Source organism: Hyla sarda, chromosome 4, assembly GCF_029499605.1.
Source record: "Hyla sarda isolate aHylSar1 chromosome 4, aHylSar1.hap1, whole genome shotgun sequence".
Lineage (NCBI taxonomy): Eukaryota > Metazoa > Chordata > Amphibia > Anura > Hylidae > Hyla > Hyla sarda.
In genome coordinates, this window is record NC_079192.1 from 48204831 (window position 1) to 48218732 (window position 13902).

Sequence of the window (13902 nt, forward strand, 5' to 3'; positions counted from 1 at the left end):
AAGATCTCGCTCACCTACGTAAAGGGATGAAGGTTGGCTCCTGTGAACATCCTTCTCCAAGAAATGACAACCAGAATGCAACAATGTTTATGAACTAGTACCACTACTAGTGATTTATCTTGGTTAACTTGTTTTTCTAAGCTGTTGTCCCCCTTTTCCTCATGTGTAGTCCCTCTCTCTCAAGGTCCTTCCCTTCCCTTCTGTGATTTAACCTTCACACTTCCTTTTGCAGGAGGGGATTAGGTTCGAGGACACTTTGAGTGACTAATCTCTACCAAGTGGACATTATTACCAGATCGTTTCAGGGATTTTCTTATGGGTTGAGGTAACTTACTGTTTGTTGGGTTAGCAATACTCACAATATTCTCAGGGCGAGTTAAATGTACGGAAATGTTGATACTTATTTTTTTGCTGAGATTGTATTTCTATGTTAAATCCTGTATCACCCACGCCTTCCTCTTGGCCGTGGTTTACCGCAGGGTATTGGCTGGTTCTGACAGAACCGTTGTTCTGAAGTTTAAACTGTCACAAGTTATTGTCATTAATGCAACACAAAATCTAAATACGCTAAGGTATTCATCTTGTACGCATAGGTCTTTATGTCACATCGGTTACAAATCCATATTACAATACACTCAGGGGTCAGTTAGGGATCTTTTAAGGTTCTCTCATCATGGTACTTAATATTACTACATTTAATGTGAGGGGACTTAATAGTCCTTTCAAACGGAGTCTATTCTGGAGGGAGTGTGGCAGAGTGAAATGTGACGTTGTCTGTGCTCAGGAGACCCATTTATTGGCGGTTGATGCCCACAGGCTTAGACATAGGAATTTTCCTAATATTTTCTTTACCCCAAACATTAATAAGAAAAAAGGGGTACTAATAGCTATAAAGAATACGGTAGCTTTTAAGGTAGTAGATGTTATATATGATGCTTATAATAGATACATCATACTGAATTGCGACATTAACAATCGAAAGTATACTATTGCATCTATTTACGCCCCGAATACAAGACAAGGTGATTTTCTGAACCCCGTCCTTAAAAGAATTTCCCAAAATAAATATGGAGCACTAATATTGGCAGGAGATTTTAATAAAGTATTATCCCCACGTATAGACAAAAACACTCACACAACTTCTGACAGGAATACGGACATCTCAAACATTCTATTTAGGGCAGACCTTTTCGATTCATGGAGAACCCTTAATGCTGAGGAGAGAGATTACACTTTCTTTTCTCATACTCACCGTGTATATTCCCGTATTGATATGATTATAGTAGACAAATGGCTTCTCCAGCTGTCGAAAAAGTCAGAGATAGGGATTATCAGCTGGTCAGACCATGTCCCAGTCACAACTAGTATTCTCGAAGAATACAACGCCCCCCCAGTTTTTCAATGGAGAATAAATAATTCCCTCCTATCTGATGTTCACACTAGTTTAACCATAGAACAGAAACTGAATGATTATTTTCAACTGAACACTCTCACTGATACCAATGTTTTTACTCATTGGTGTGCCCACAAAGCGGTGTTAAGAGGGGAATGTATTAAATTAGCATCTTATCAAAAAAAATGAGGTCCCAGAAGATAGATAGCATTACGCTGCAAATTAAACAATTGGAAGACGACCATAAAAAAACTCCCAATAGTAAAGTGCTACGAGACCTAAGGACTCTAAGGTTTCAACTACATCAGGCCCTTCATTATAAATTCGATTTTTTTCTTAAAAAAAACAATTCCCTATTTTATGGCCATGGTAATAAGGCAGGGAAAATGTTAGCTAATAAGTTTAGGAACAAAACCAATAAAGCTAAGATTTCCCATATATTTAATAATAAAGGGGAGAAAATATTGAATCCTAAGTTGATTGCAAATGCACTAGCAGACTATTACGAGAAGCTATATAATTTAAAACTAGATCCTGATACCCCTCAACCCCGGGGACCGATGATAGATTGCTTTCTATCAAAATTGAACCTCCCGTCTATTGATACTGCAGATTTGGAGTTCTTGAATGGCTCTATCACGGAATCTGAACTAAGTTTGGCTATAACGTCTTTGAAGCTGAATAAATCACAGGGACCTGATGGGTTTACGGGGGAATACTACAAAAAATACCAGCATATCCTTAGTAAGCATCTTCTCCCTCTGCTTAATCATATTTTCCAATCAGGATATATTCCTCCTGAAATGTTGCAAGCGATCATAGTTACGCTCCCTAAGCCGGGAGGGATCCCTGATAGGCCTGAAATTTTTTGTCCAATTTCACTTCTCAACATTGATTTAAAAATATACTCTAAAATCCTAGCTAACAGAATAAATAACATCCTCCCTTCACTAATTAAAAATGACCAGGTAGGATTTATCCAGCAAAGACAGACAGTGGATGGTACTAGAAGACTTATTAACTTAATTCATCATGTGGAATCCTGTCGAATTCCTTCACTATTGCTCACCTTGGATGCTGAAAAGGCGTTCGACAGGATCCACTGGGGATACCTGGGCAGAACGTTGTCTAAATTTGGGTTCTCTGATAGAATTAAAAATGCAATTATGGCACTATATACGCAGCCTTCTGCCTCGGTCTTCACCTCGGGCTTTTTGTCTGATAGATTTACTATCACAAATGGGACTAGGCAGGGGTGCCCCTTATCTCCCCTTATTTTCGCCCTAGCAATGGAACCCCTTGCAGAGAGTATTAAAATTAATCCGGATATTGTTGGTATAAAGATAGGTGATAGAGAACATCGCATTGGTCTATTCGCTGACGATATCCTAATAATATGTAAGGATCCTACTATCTCCATCCCCGCCATTGTCAGAGAGCTGGAGGGCTTTGGTAAACTTTCTTACTACAAGATTAATCCCTCAAAGTCATATATTCTAAATATGGGTCTGTCTAGTGGGGTAGTGGCTAGACTCAGAGATCTATACCCATTTTCGTGGGCAGAAGAATCCATTCCTTATTTGGGCATCAGACTAACTTTCCCTATTAAAAAATTATTTGACCTTAATTATGTGCTTCTTTTTAAAGATTTAAAAAGGATCAGCTCTCAAATGCCCAGCCTGGGGGTGTCGTGGTTGGGTAAAGTCTCTGCTATTAAGATGATGGTCCTCCCTAAGATCTTATACGCATTCCAGAATGTACCAATAGCATTGCCATACCAATATGTCCAATCTTTACAATCACTGATCATGAAATATGTGTGGAGGGGGAGAAAATCTAGAATTAAAACATCTTACTTATACCCTTCATTGAAAAATGGAGGAATAGGCTGTCCATCTATAGCGTGTTACTATAAAGCAGTGATTCTAGATCAATTGAAGTCTTTGTGGCTTATGGATAAATCGAAATTGTGGGTGGAAATTGAATGTTTTAAAGTGAACTACACACCTATAGCTCACACACTAACTGCTACGCATTTATTTAACATAAAACCCTCCTCCGCACATCCCATGATTGCAGCTATTTACTCTGTATGGTCCACTTATGTCCTACCACATAGCTTATATGACACCGTGCCCGTGGAGATGCCTATGGGGGTATTGGAGGCCCTTATACCTCATCTAAATCTGGGTACCTGGATTTTAAAAGGGATATGTAGTTTGGGTGACATTTGGGATGGGATGAAGTGCTTAACATTTGAGGAGATACATCACTCCTTCTCTATTGACAATAAAGATTTTTACAAATACCTCCAAGTCAGACATGCTATAGGGTCTATCCGGGCTCCTGGATCTGCCGTTAACTCTGAACTACACAAATGGCTCTCACGGGGGGGGGGGGGGGGGGGGGGCCATAGAGGGGGTATTTCCTGGTGTTATGCCTTTTTGATTAATCGTAGTGCTACAAGAGGTGATGTGAATAGAATTAGATGGGAAGAGGACATGGATATGGCATTTACAGATGATCAGTGGTGTAGAGCGCATTCAATTGTACCAAAGCTCTCCAGGTGTGTTGCTCATCTGGAAACATCTAAAAAACTATTATATAGATGGTATATGGTCCCTGACAAGCTATCTAAATTCACCTCTTCATCAGGGAACTGTTGGAGATGTAAAGAACGGGGCACCTTTTACCACATATGGTGGCAATGTTCCAAGATACGTATGTTATGGAAGAAAGTGGGTAAGTTGATCTCTGGCATTTGTGGATTCCCTGTTATCCTGAACCCGGCCATGGCCCTATTAAATATAGACATAGACCAATACTCTTCTTTCCAGAGATCTGTCATCTTACACATACTTATTGTAGTTAGAATGATTATTGTTAAAAACTGGAGCTCACCCCAAATACCGACTATAAAGGAAATTATATCTAGGGTTAATCTTAACGGTTGGCACGAGTACAAGGTGGCTTCGGCTTGTGACAAAGAGTACGAGTTCATGGCTAGATGGGACGTATGGTTGCAAGGCCCTCATAGCACTATTCAAATTTGATCTATTGGAATGGGATGAATGGAGATTCTGGTGGAACCTGATGTGCCTATGCCTATGTGATTACTGTCTGTTATATTTGTAAAATGATAACTGCATTTCCTAGATCTTCTAATATCTACTCAAAACTTGTGTATGTTTTTTCTATTTTTTATTGTTATATCACTATTTGATTGCACTATATGCAAAATGTTATGCCTTTCATTTTACGTTTGATGTATGCTTTTGTATATGTTAAAAATTTTGAATAAAAAGGAATGTTATAAAAAAAAAAAAAAAAAGCTCATGCGCCAATCAGTGGCGCACCGGCCCTTTAAATCGCAAAGACCTGGCGCGCGCGCCCTAAGGAGCGGGGCCGCGCGCGCCGGGACAGCACAGACGGGGAACGGGTCTGGTAAGCGAGTCGGGATGCGCATCGCGAGCGGGCTCGTCCCGCATCGCGAATCGCATCCCGGCTGGGAACATTATCGCAGCGCACCCGGTCGGCAGGTCTGACCGGGGCGCTGCGAATAGGAGAACACTGTGAGCGCTCCGGGGAGGAGCGGGGACCCGGAGCGCTCGGCGTAACACTCAGTTTTTTCTACATCCCAAAGTTATGTATGTGAAAGGTCTATGTGCCCTTACAAATGCCCTTAAAGGGGTTATCCAGGAAAAAACTTTTTTTTAAATATCGACTGGCTCCAGAAAGTTAAACAGATTTGTAAATTACTTCTACTAAAAAATCTTAATCCTTTCAGTACTTATGAGCTTCTGAATTTGAGTTGTTCTTTTCTGTCTAAGTGCTCTCTGATGACACCTGTCTCGGGAACCGCCCAGTTTAGAAGCAAATCCCCATAGCAAACCTCTTCTAAACTGGGTGGTTCCTGAGACACGTATCATCAGAGAGCGCTTAGACAGAAAAGAACAACCTTAACTTCAGAGGCTCATTAGTACTGAAAGAATTAAGATTTTTTTCAATAGGAGTAATTTACAAATCTGTTTAACTTTCTGGAGCCAGTTGATATATTAAAGTTTCTTCCTTGATAACCCCTTTAAATTCCATGGCCCCCTTTATTACCACCAACTCCTCGACATTGCTCTCTACTTCCTCTTGCACGTGAGGGCAGCAAAGAAGATGTAAACTCTGTTGTTCTTCTTCTTCTATCCTCTACTGCAGTGGTCTTCAACCTGAGGACCTCCAGATGTTGCAAAACTACAACTCCCAGCCGTTGGCTGTCTGGGCATGCTGGGAGTTGTAGTTTTGCAACATCTGGAGGTCCTCAGGTTGGAGACCACTCCTCTACTGCATCATTTGTAAATGTTTGCTCTAATAAAAAAAATAAAGGTTATGCTTCAAATTTGTAAAGGATTAGTAAAGTCTACACCAGTATTTTTCGAGGATTCAGGTACGGGTGTCGGCACTACCTCACTTGAGCTGTGGTTAACTTCCAGTGTGCAGTCACAGTACATGGGGGAGACAAATAGGAGCTTCTGTGGGGTGCGCTCAAAGGGATGACAGTCCGTGCAATATCAAATATCAAGTAGAAAAATTAGGCACTCACCACTGTAGATGCTTGCTTCTTTATTTCTTGTGCATGCAGTAAAAACAGTCAGGTTGACAATATTGTCACTACTTCTAGTTGGCGTCCTCACCCGACCTGACTGTTTTTACCGCATGCACAAGAAATAAAGAAGCAAGCATCTACAGTGGTGAGTGCCTAATTTTTCTACTTGATATTTGATACTACACCAGTATTTTGTTGCACTAGAGGATTTTGTAATTAGGACACATTACATCTTATGAGAGTTAAAGGGGTACTCCACCCCTAGACATCTTATTCCTTATCCAAAGGCTAGGTGATAAGCTGATCACATGGGGTCTGGCCACTGGGACTCCCTGCGATATTTGGGCCGGCCGTCATGCCTCCTCCCATAGACAGGAATGAAGGGGCATGGCATGAAAAATGTCTAGTCACCAAAATACTAATAATTGATTCAGAAATGAAATGCTTCAGGTGCAATCTGTCATGCAGCAAAAGGCTGCAGGTGTCTGCCAGAGCCTCCCCCAAAGACAAATAAAGTGTGCCTCTTCACTATCTGTAACCTGCCTAACGATTATTTTCTCTTCTCCTCCTCACTAAAACTCAGTGACTAACAATTCACTCCGCAATTTCGTGCTGAAAACGCCCCCCTCGGCTTTCAGTGGTCTTCAACTTGCGGACCTCCAGATGTTGCAAAACTACAACTCCCAGCATGCATGGACAGCCATCGGCTGTCCGGGCATGCTGGGAGTTGTAGTTTTGAAACATCTGGAGGTCTGCAGGTTGAAGACCACTACGGCCTTCGTCATCATCCAGACCCCCTTTAGTTTTCTACTCACCTCCCCTCGGTGGGAAGGAAGGGTGAGCTGATCCGGGCCATCTATGCTACAGGGACCGTCCGGTGGGGAGGGTTAGTCATTCCAGGCTGTCCATCTTCACTGGGAGGCCCTCTTCTCCGCTCCAGGCCCGGCCCCGGACTAGTGACGTTGCCTTGACGACGACACACAGGAACGTTCATGCGCAGGGACATCCCTGTACGTCGTCGTCAAGGCAACATCACTAGTCCGGGGCCGGGCCCGGAGTGGAGAAGAGGGCCTCCCGGTGAAGATGGACAGCCCGGAACGACTAACCCTTCCCACTGGATGGTCCCTGCAGCATAGATGGCCCAGACCAGCTCACCCTTCCTTACCACCGAGTGGAGGTGAGTAGAAAACTAAAGGGGGGGGGGGGTCTGGATGATGACGAAGGCCCGGCAGTGGTCTTCAACCTGCGGACCCCCAGATGTTTCAAAATTACAACTCCCAGCATGCCCGGACAGCTGATGGCTGTCCGGGCATGCTGGGAGTAGTAGTTTTGCAACATCTGGAGGTCCGCAGGTTGAAGACCACTGATTGAAGGGTTTGACAGGCAGTGATGATGAAGGGTGGGGGGGATGATGGCAGGGTGATGATGGCAGGGGTCTGGATGATGACAGGGTGATGATGACGGGGGTCTGGATGATGACGGTGGGGATGATGTATTTCCCACCCTAGACTTATAGTCAAGTCAATAACTTTCCCTGGGTTTTTGGGGTGAAATTAGGGGCCTCGGTTTATATTCGGGTCGGCTTATACTCGAGTATATACGGTATTTTAAATTGCATGGTTTTTTTTATTCTTCTTTTGCTTTTATTATTCCATTACAATCTGCATTTTTTGCTACCTTTACATGCATTTTGCACACGGCTTCTTTCCGGTGATCCGGAAGTGTATATAACTTGTGTATATATCATGTCATGTTGTTAGGATTCGGCAGGCTGGATGTGTATCCTCTGTGTCAGCGAGGGATTGGCGTGGACCGTGTCGGTGGACCGGTTCTAGGTTGCTACTGGTATTCACCAGAGCCAGCCGCAAAGCTGGATGGTCTTGCTGTGGCAGTAGCAACCAGGTCGTATCCACCGGCAACAGCTCAACCTCGCTGACTGCTGAGAAGGCGTGGGACAGAAGGACTAGACAGAGGCAAGGTCAGATGTAGCAGAAGGTCGGGGCAGGCGGCAAGGTTCGTAGTCAATGGAGATAGCAAGAGGTCAGGAACACAGTAAAGGCAAACACAGTAAACGCTTTCTCAAGGCACAATGGCAACAAGATCCGGCAAGGAAGGGAAGGGGAAGTGAGGTTATATAGACAGGTGCACAGGTGAAAGCTAATCAAACAGATTGGGCCAGGCACCAATCATTGGTGCACTGGCCCTTTAAATCTTAGAGAGCTGGCGCGCGTGCGCCCTAAGGAGCAGAGCCGCGCGCGCCAGGACGTGACAGCCGGGGACTGGGACAGGTAAGTGACTTGGGATGCGATTCGCGAGCGGGCGTGTCCCGCTATGCGAATCGCATCCCCGCCGGCAGTGTCAGTGCAGCGCTCCCGGTCAGCGGGTCTGACCGGGGCGCTGCAGAGAGAGGAACGCCGCGAGCGCTCCGGGGAGGAGCAGGGACCCGGAGTGCTCGGCGTAACACATGTATACAAATTGTTCATGTCCCATGTACTGTATGCCTGAGGAAGATCCCAGTTCAGGATTGAAACGCGTTGCAATATAATAAAATATTAACTCTACATCTACTGTGAGAAGCGCCTTCATTCAGAGGAACCACTTTCTATATGCTCGTATAATAGTCTTTTTGGGTTTAGTACACAGCATCTGTATGCTGCAGCACTATTGTGTACTACTGGTGTTGTGCACAAATACTTATTTAAGCGTACTGTAGCACATTTTTCTGCCCTCATAAGTTCATACCACATACCTACATCTATGTAGTGTACTATTTAATATCTGTTAATCTGCCAAGGGCCTATATACTGTGAAAGGCCAGGAAAAAGTACTCACCAGCTGGTGTTTTACTCAAATACTTTTTTAAGCGTACTGTAGAGCATTTTTCTTCCCTCATCAGTGCATACCACATACTTACATCTAAGTGGTGTACTATTTTGTTCCTGATAAAGTCTTAAGGGCGTAGTTACTGTAAAAGGCCAGCCAAAAGTACACACCTGCTGCTGTTCTAGACAAATACTGTTTTAAGCATAGTGAAGTGTATTGTACTCCCCTCATATACGCACTAAGTATGTCAGGCAGAGAAGTGCCAAGACATGCACAGAGGAGTGGCAGAGACCTAAATTCATCTGGCACAGCAGAGGTCGCAGCAGAGGCCTAAATTCATCAGGCGCAGGAAGACGTCGCAGAAGAGTAGGGGCATGTGGCAGCAGGTGTTGCAGCGAGAGGTCTGAGCTCCCGGTGTCAGCAAGCAGTCGTGTCTCGGCCAGCAACCCAGCAGCTGTGATTAATTGGTTCACTCGGTCATCCCAAGTGACATCTAACACCCCCAGTGAACAGTCAGTGGGTTCCTCAGACTCAACTCTCAGTTGGCATGGCCCTCATGCTGCTGTTGCCACCTCCAGGCTCTTTCATTGTTCCGCCATATGGTCTCCTCACGCTGATGCTTCCACCTCCAGGCTCTCTCATTGTGCTTTTCTATGGTCTCCTCATGCTGATGCTGCCACCTTCACGCTCTCTCATTGTGCTGCTCTATGGTCTCCTCATGCTGATTCTACCACCTCCAGGCTCGGTCATTGTGCCGCCATATGGTCTCCTCATGCTGATGCTGCCACCTTCAGGCTCTCTCATTGTGCTGCTCTATGGTCTCCTCATGCTGATGCTACCACCCCCAGGCTCTCTCATTGTGCTGTCATGGATACTGCAAAACAAAATTAAGGTGCTGCTCCCCAGTTAAAGAAATTCCTATGCATTAGACCACAAGTAAGTATAGAGGATATGCATATAGCTAAAACTTAAGTTTTCTTAGGATAAAACATATGGACCCAACATTTTTTTTTATTCTAACAAAAGGAAAGGTGTGCAAAAAACACCATGTGCCACCTATACCACCAAGTATTAATGCGATGCAAAGACCTCTAAAAGGTGGAAGGGAACAACGTATGGTTCATTTTTACAGGTGGGGGTAGAAACTTCCCCTGTAAGCTCCTACTTTCGCACTATTAATTCCCTTCTCCACAAGTGTTACTCGTCCTAAAAAGGGCAGCCCCACAAAGGAACCTCTTCCTATTTCCAACTAAAAACCCTGAGAAATGGCAGTGTTTTTAGGTGGAAATAGGGAGAGGTTCCTGTGTGGGGCCGCCCTTTTTAGGACGAGTAACACTTGCCATTAAGGGAATTAACAGTGCGAGAGTAGGGCCTAACAGGGGAAGTTTTTACCCCCACCTGTTAAAATAGACCACACGTTGTTCCCTTCCACCTTTTAGAGGTCTTTCCATCACATCAATACCTGGTGATGTAGGTGGCACATGGTGCTTTTTGCACACCTTTCCTTTTGTTAGATATCAAAAAATGTTTGGGTCCATATATTTTGTCCTAAGAATAATGTTAAAAGTTAAGTTTTATGTAATGCATATCCTCAATATAATAATATATCAGCACTTTGACAAAAGAGACCGTTTTCTTCTGCCTACCTGCCTCAGCTACTATTCTGATCGTGCCACCCGCCTGATGCCACACATCTGATGCCAAGTTCTCCTTCTTTCCCCAACCTTCATCACCGGGTACTTGAATTAACACTCACCACCCCACTCTACCAAAGTGTATCAAAGTGCACGACATTGCTGACGAGTGGAGCTGTAACTTTGGTCAGGGACAACTTGGACAACATCAACTTGGACAGGTCACACCTCTTCCGCCTCCACGCTCTCAGGCCGTTGGTCCTGCGACAGTGTGCGACTCCACCTCCTCATCCTCCACCATGTCCCATAGTCACCCCAAGGAGAACTCGTCTGTCCACGAAAAATGTTGAGATGCATCAGAGTAGATTGACCATGGTGCCACACTAACACTTCACAAATATGGATAGTGTCAAACAGCTTTAAGGCGCTGCTCCCCAGTTGCAAACATTCCTCCGCATCAGACCTTTTTTTTACCCACCTTTGTCACCGGGTACTGGTATTGCCACCCACCACACCACTCTGTCACTGGGTCACTTTCAGGACTCCTGATGCTGCTGCTGCTGCCACCTCCAGGCTGTCTCATTCAGCCACCATATGTTCTCCTCATGCTGCCGCCACCTCCAGGCTGTGTCATTCAGCCACTATGTGGTCTCCTCATGCTTCCACCACCTCCAGGCTGGGCCATTCACCCACTATATGGTCTCCTTATCTGCCGCCAACTCCAGGCTGTGCCATTCAGCCACTATATGTTCTACTCATGCTGCCGCCAAATCCAGGCTGTGCCATTCAGCCACTATATGGTTTACTGATTCTTCTGGGCCTGGGACATTACCTAAAAAAATTTAATGGAAGCACTAGCTACCATAAATCTTCAATTTAAATTTGAAAATTCATCTTTTAATCTTAAGAATTGTGAGGCTCTATGGTTTCCTCATGCTGCCGCAAACTCCAGGCTGTGTCATTCTGCTAGATTATGGTCTCCTCATGCTGCTGCCACCTCTAGGCTCTGTCATTGTGCCGTCATGTGACTGAGGCCCTATGGCCCTTAATGTGCTCCTGTCCAAGTCCCTCCCTTTTCAAGTGGACACTCAGAGTATGAGGGTGCGCTGAGAGGCAGGGGCTGGAACAGGTGATAGCTTGCCTTGTGGCAGACCGCCTGCTCGATGCTCACCATAATGGGTAATCAAAAAATTAAAATAAATTAAAATAAAATAAAAATTACATAAAAAATCTGCCTCATCCAGACGCTCGGTGGCAGTGATTCTAATAGTGATGTCTGTAATCTGCATGTCATACTGAATAATGCTATTATTTCACTAACACAGCACACTCCCTATGTGTGTTAGGACAAGGCAAAGTGTTCTACACCCCTATTGAGCCTCTCTGTAGGCCAGAAATAGTAATTTTTAATAATTAAAAAAAATTTGCTCATCTCTAACACTCACCAATATTTGTAACATTCACCAATGTTTGTAACACTTACCAATATTTGCATCATTCAGCAATGTTTGTAACAACCAAGAAACTTCCTAAAATGATTATATTTCTTCAGAAAAATTGGAGCTGATACACTATCCTTAGAACAACCAGAAATAGTCATAGCTATGTGGGGTGCAGGAGAAGCAGTCGCACCCAAACCTCAGTGCCTGAAGTTGTCCAAATGTCCCTTCAACCTTTCTTATCTGACACTTGACTTGACTGAGATTAATTACTAATATCTATCACAGGGCCTTTGTGAGGAGATAAATATAATATAAATAATAAAATTGTAATAAAATGTAATCACACCACTGCATAATTGTTGATACTCTCAATAGTCCGGCATTTGCTAGTTCAGAATAGCATTATTTGACACAGTCCGCACATTAAAGTAGTATGGGAGTATGTACCCAGGTCCATATTTTAGACACCAAAAGTGGGATATATATTTACCAGCCAGATGTATTTGGATTTAGATAATGCTCCAAAGAAACTGGTGCCAGCAAGCACCTGTCCATGCCAAGGTCTGCCTGTGCTGAATGGGAGCGCTGGCGTGCGCTTCTGCGGCTGGTCTGCCTGCCACAGACCTGATGGATGCCGCTGTGATGATGAAGGAGGCCTCAAGCAGATTATGGTGGCCGGACCTCTTAGAGTTTCTTGGCGTCTGACGTCAATGGTATGACAGTTGGCTGGATGAGTAGAAGCTGCGGCTGTTGTAAGCAGTGGATGTTGCGGCTGTTGAAGGACTTTCAGTTTGCGCTGGTGGAAATCTCAAGCAGCAGTGGTGCGTTAATTTCTAGATGCGTTTCAGGGTACTTAGATATGTCAATGACCCTTTCCTCAGTAGAAATATAATGACTGTACTTTAGTTGCTGGAAGTTACTGTTGTTAAAGGAGACAATTAATGCTGACTTGGGTTCTGTAGAATATCCATTTAAGCTTCCTACCACCAGGATTTTAACAAGACCTTTGTAAGAGGCTTTCTACTGATGTTATCCCAGACTAGCGCTATGTGACCCTTTGACTCACCGGCTCCTATTGCCCACAGCTGGAAATTACCAACTCCTCCTGTGTGGGGGACACCAGCTCAATGGCCTTGCTGCTCACTTTAGGATTTTCTCACAACTCCATTGTATCCCTGCAGCACTTCTTTCAACTCCCTCTCACACTGCTACACTAGCTCTCCTTCCTCCAACTATAACTTACTTGACCCCTCCCTGACTAAACTAGTCAAGATAAAGGGTAGGGGCTCCCATTGGGCACAATGATCACATGACCTCCTCTGCATGTTCCCCTTAACCACTTAAAGACGCAGGGTGTACCTGTACGCCCCCAATCCCGACTCCTTAAGGACTCAGGGCATACAGGTATGCCCTATGTTTCTCTGGTCCCCACCGCCTGCCGGGTGGGGACCAGACCGGGATGCCTGCTGAAATCATTCAGCAGGCATCCTGGTACATCACTGAGGGGGTCCTGAGACACCCCCATGTCAGCGATCAATTCAGACCGGCGATCTGCGGCGATTCCGGGTCATACGTAGCTCCAAGACACCCCCAATCTATTGATTCTAAGCACAATTTCAACAACTTATATCAGGTAGTTAGTAAACATTTTGATCAAGCTGTATAAGCCCATTCACTTCTTCATGGACACCTTCATGGGTTCCTTACTTAAATGGTGTGGCGCAAGGTGGCACCCAAAGTATTGTAATGGCCAAGTCAAAATCCTGACCTTAATCTAACAGAAATGTTAATAATCATATGATGCAAGGAGTTTATGGGAGGAGACCACCAATATAGCAGAGTTAACGTTGTTTTGAATAGAGCAATGGGTTAAAATTCCTCCCAATCAATGTGCAGGACTAATAAACAATTATAGGAAATGTTTAGATGCACAAGGGGGTCATACCAGATACTAAAAAGGTTCACATAGTGTAACCACTCACAGATATGTGATACTGGATCATTTCCCTTAATGTC

At 44.4% G+C, this 13902-nt stretch overlaps 1 protein-coding gene across 3 annotated transcripts in view; it reads right to left on the minus strand.

Annotated features, from left to right (window-relative positions):
* The window catches only part of LOC130367870 (C-type lectin lectoxin-Phi2-like), a 113796-nt gene extending 101222 nt beyond the window's left edge, over nucleotides 1–12574 (minus strand). For 2 of the 3 annotated variants that reach the window (XM_056570791.1, XM_056570790.1), the window contains exons 1-2: nucleotides 6803–6932; nucleotides 1253–1303 (exon numbers count right to left, since the gene is read on the minus strand). The gene's annotated coding sequence lies outside the window, so the exon portion shown is untranslated. Of the gene's footprint in view, nucleotides 1–1252; nucleotides 1304–6802; nucleotides 6933–12376 lie in introns of those variants that run through there. The other variant, XM_056570793.1, reaches the window with a different exon arrangement.
* Between the last annotated feature and the right edge of the window lie 1328 nt (nucleotides 12575–13902).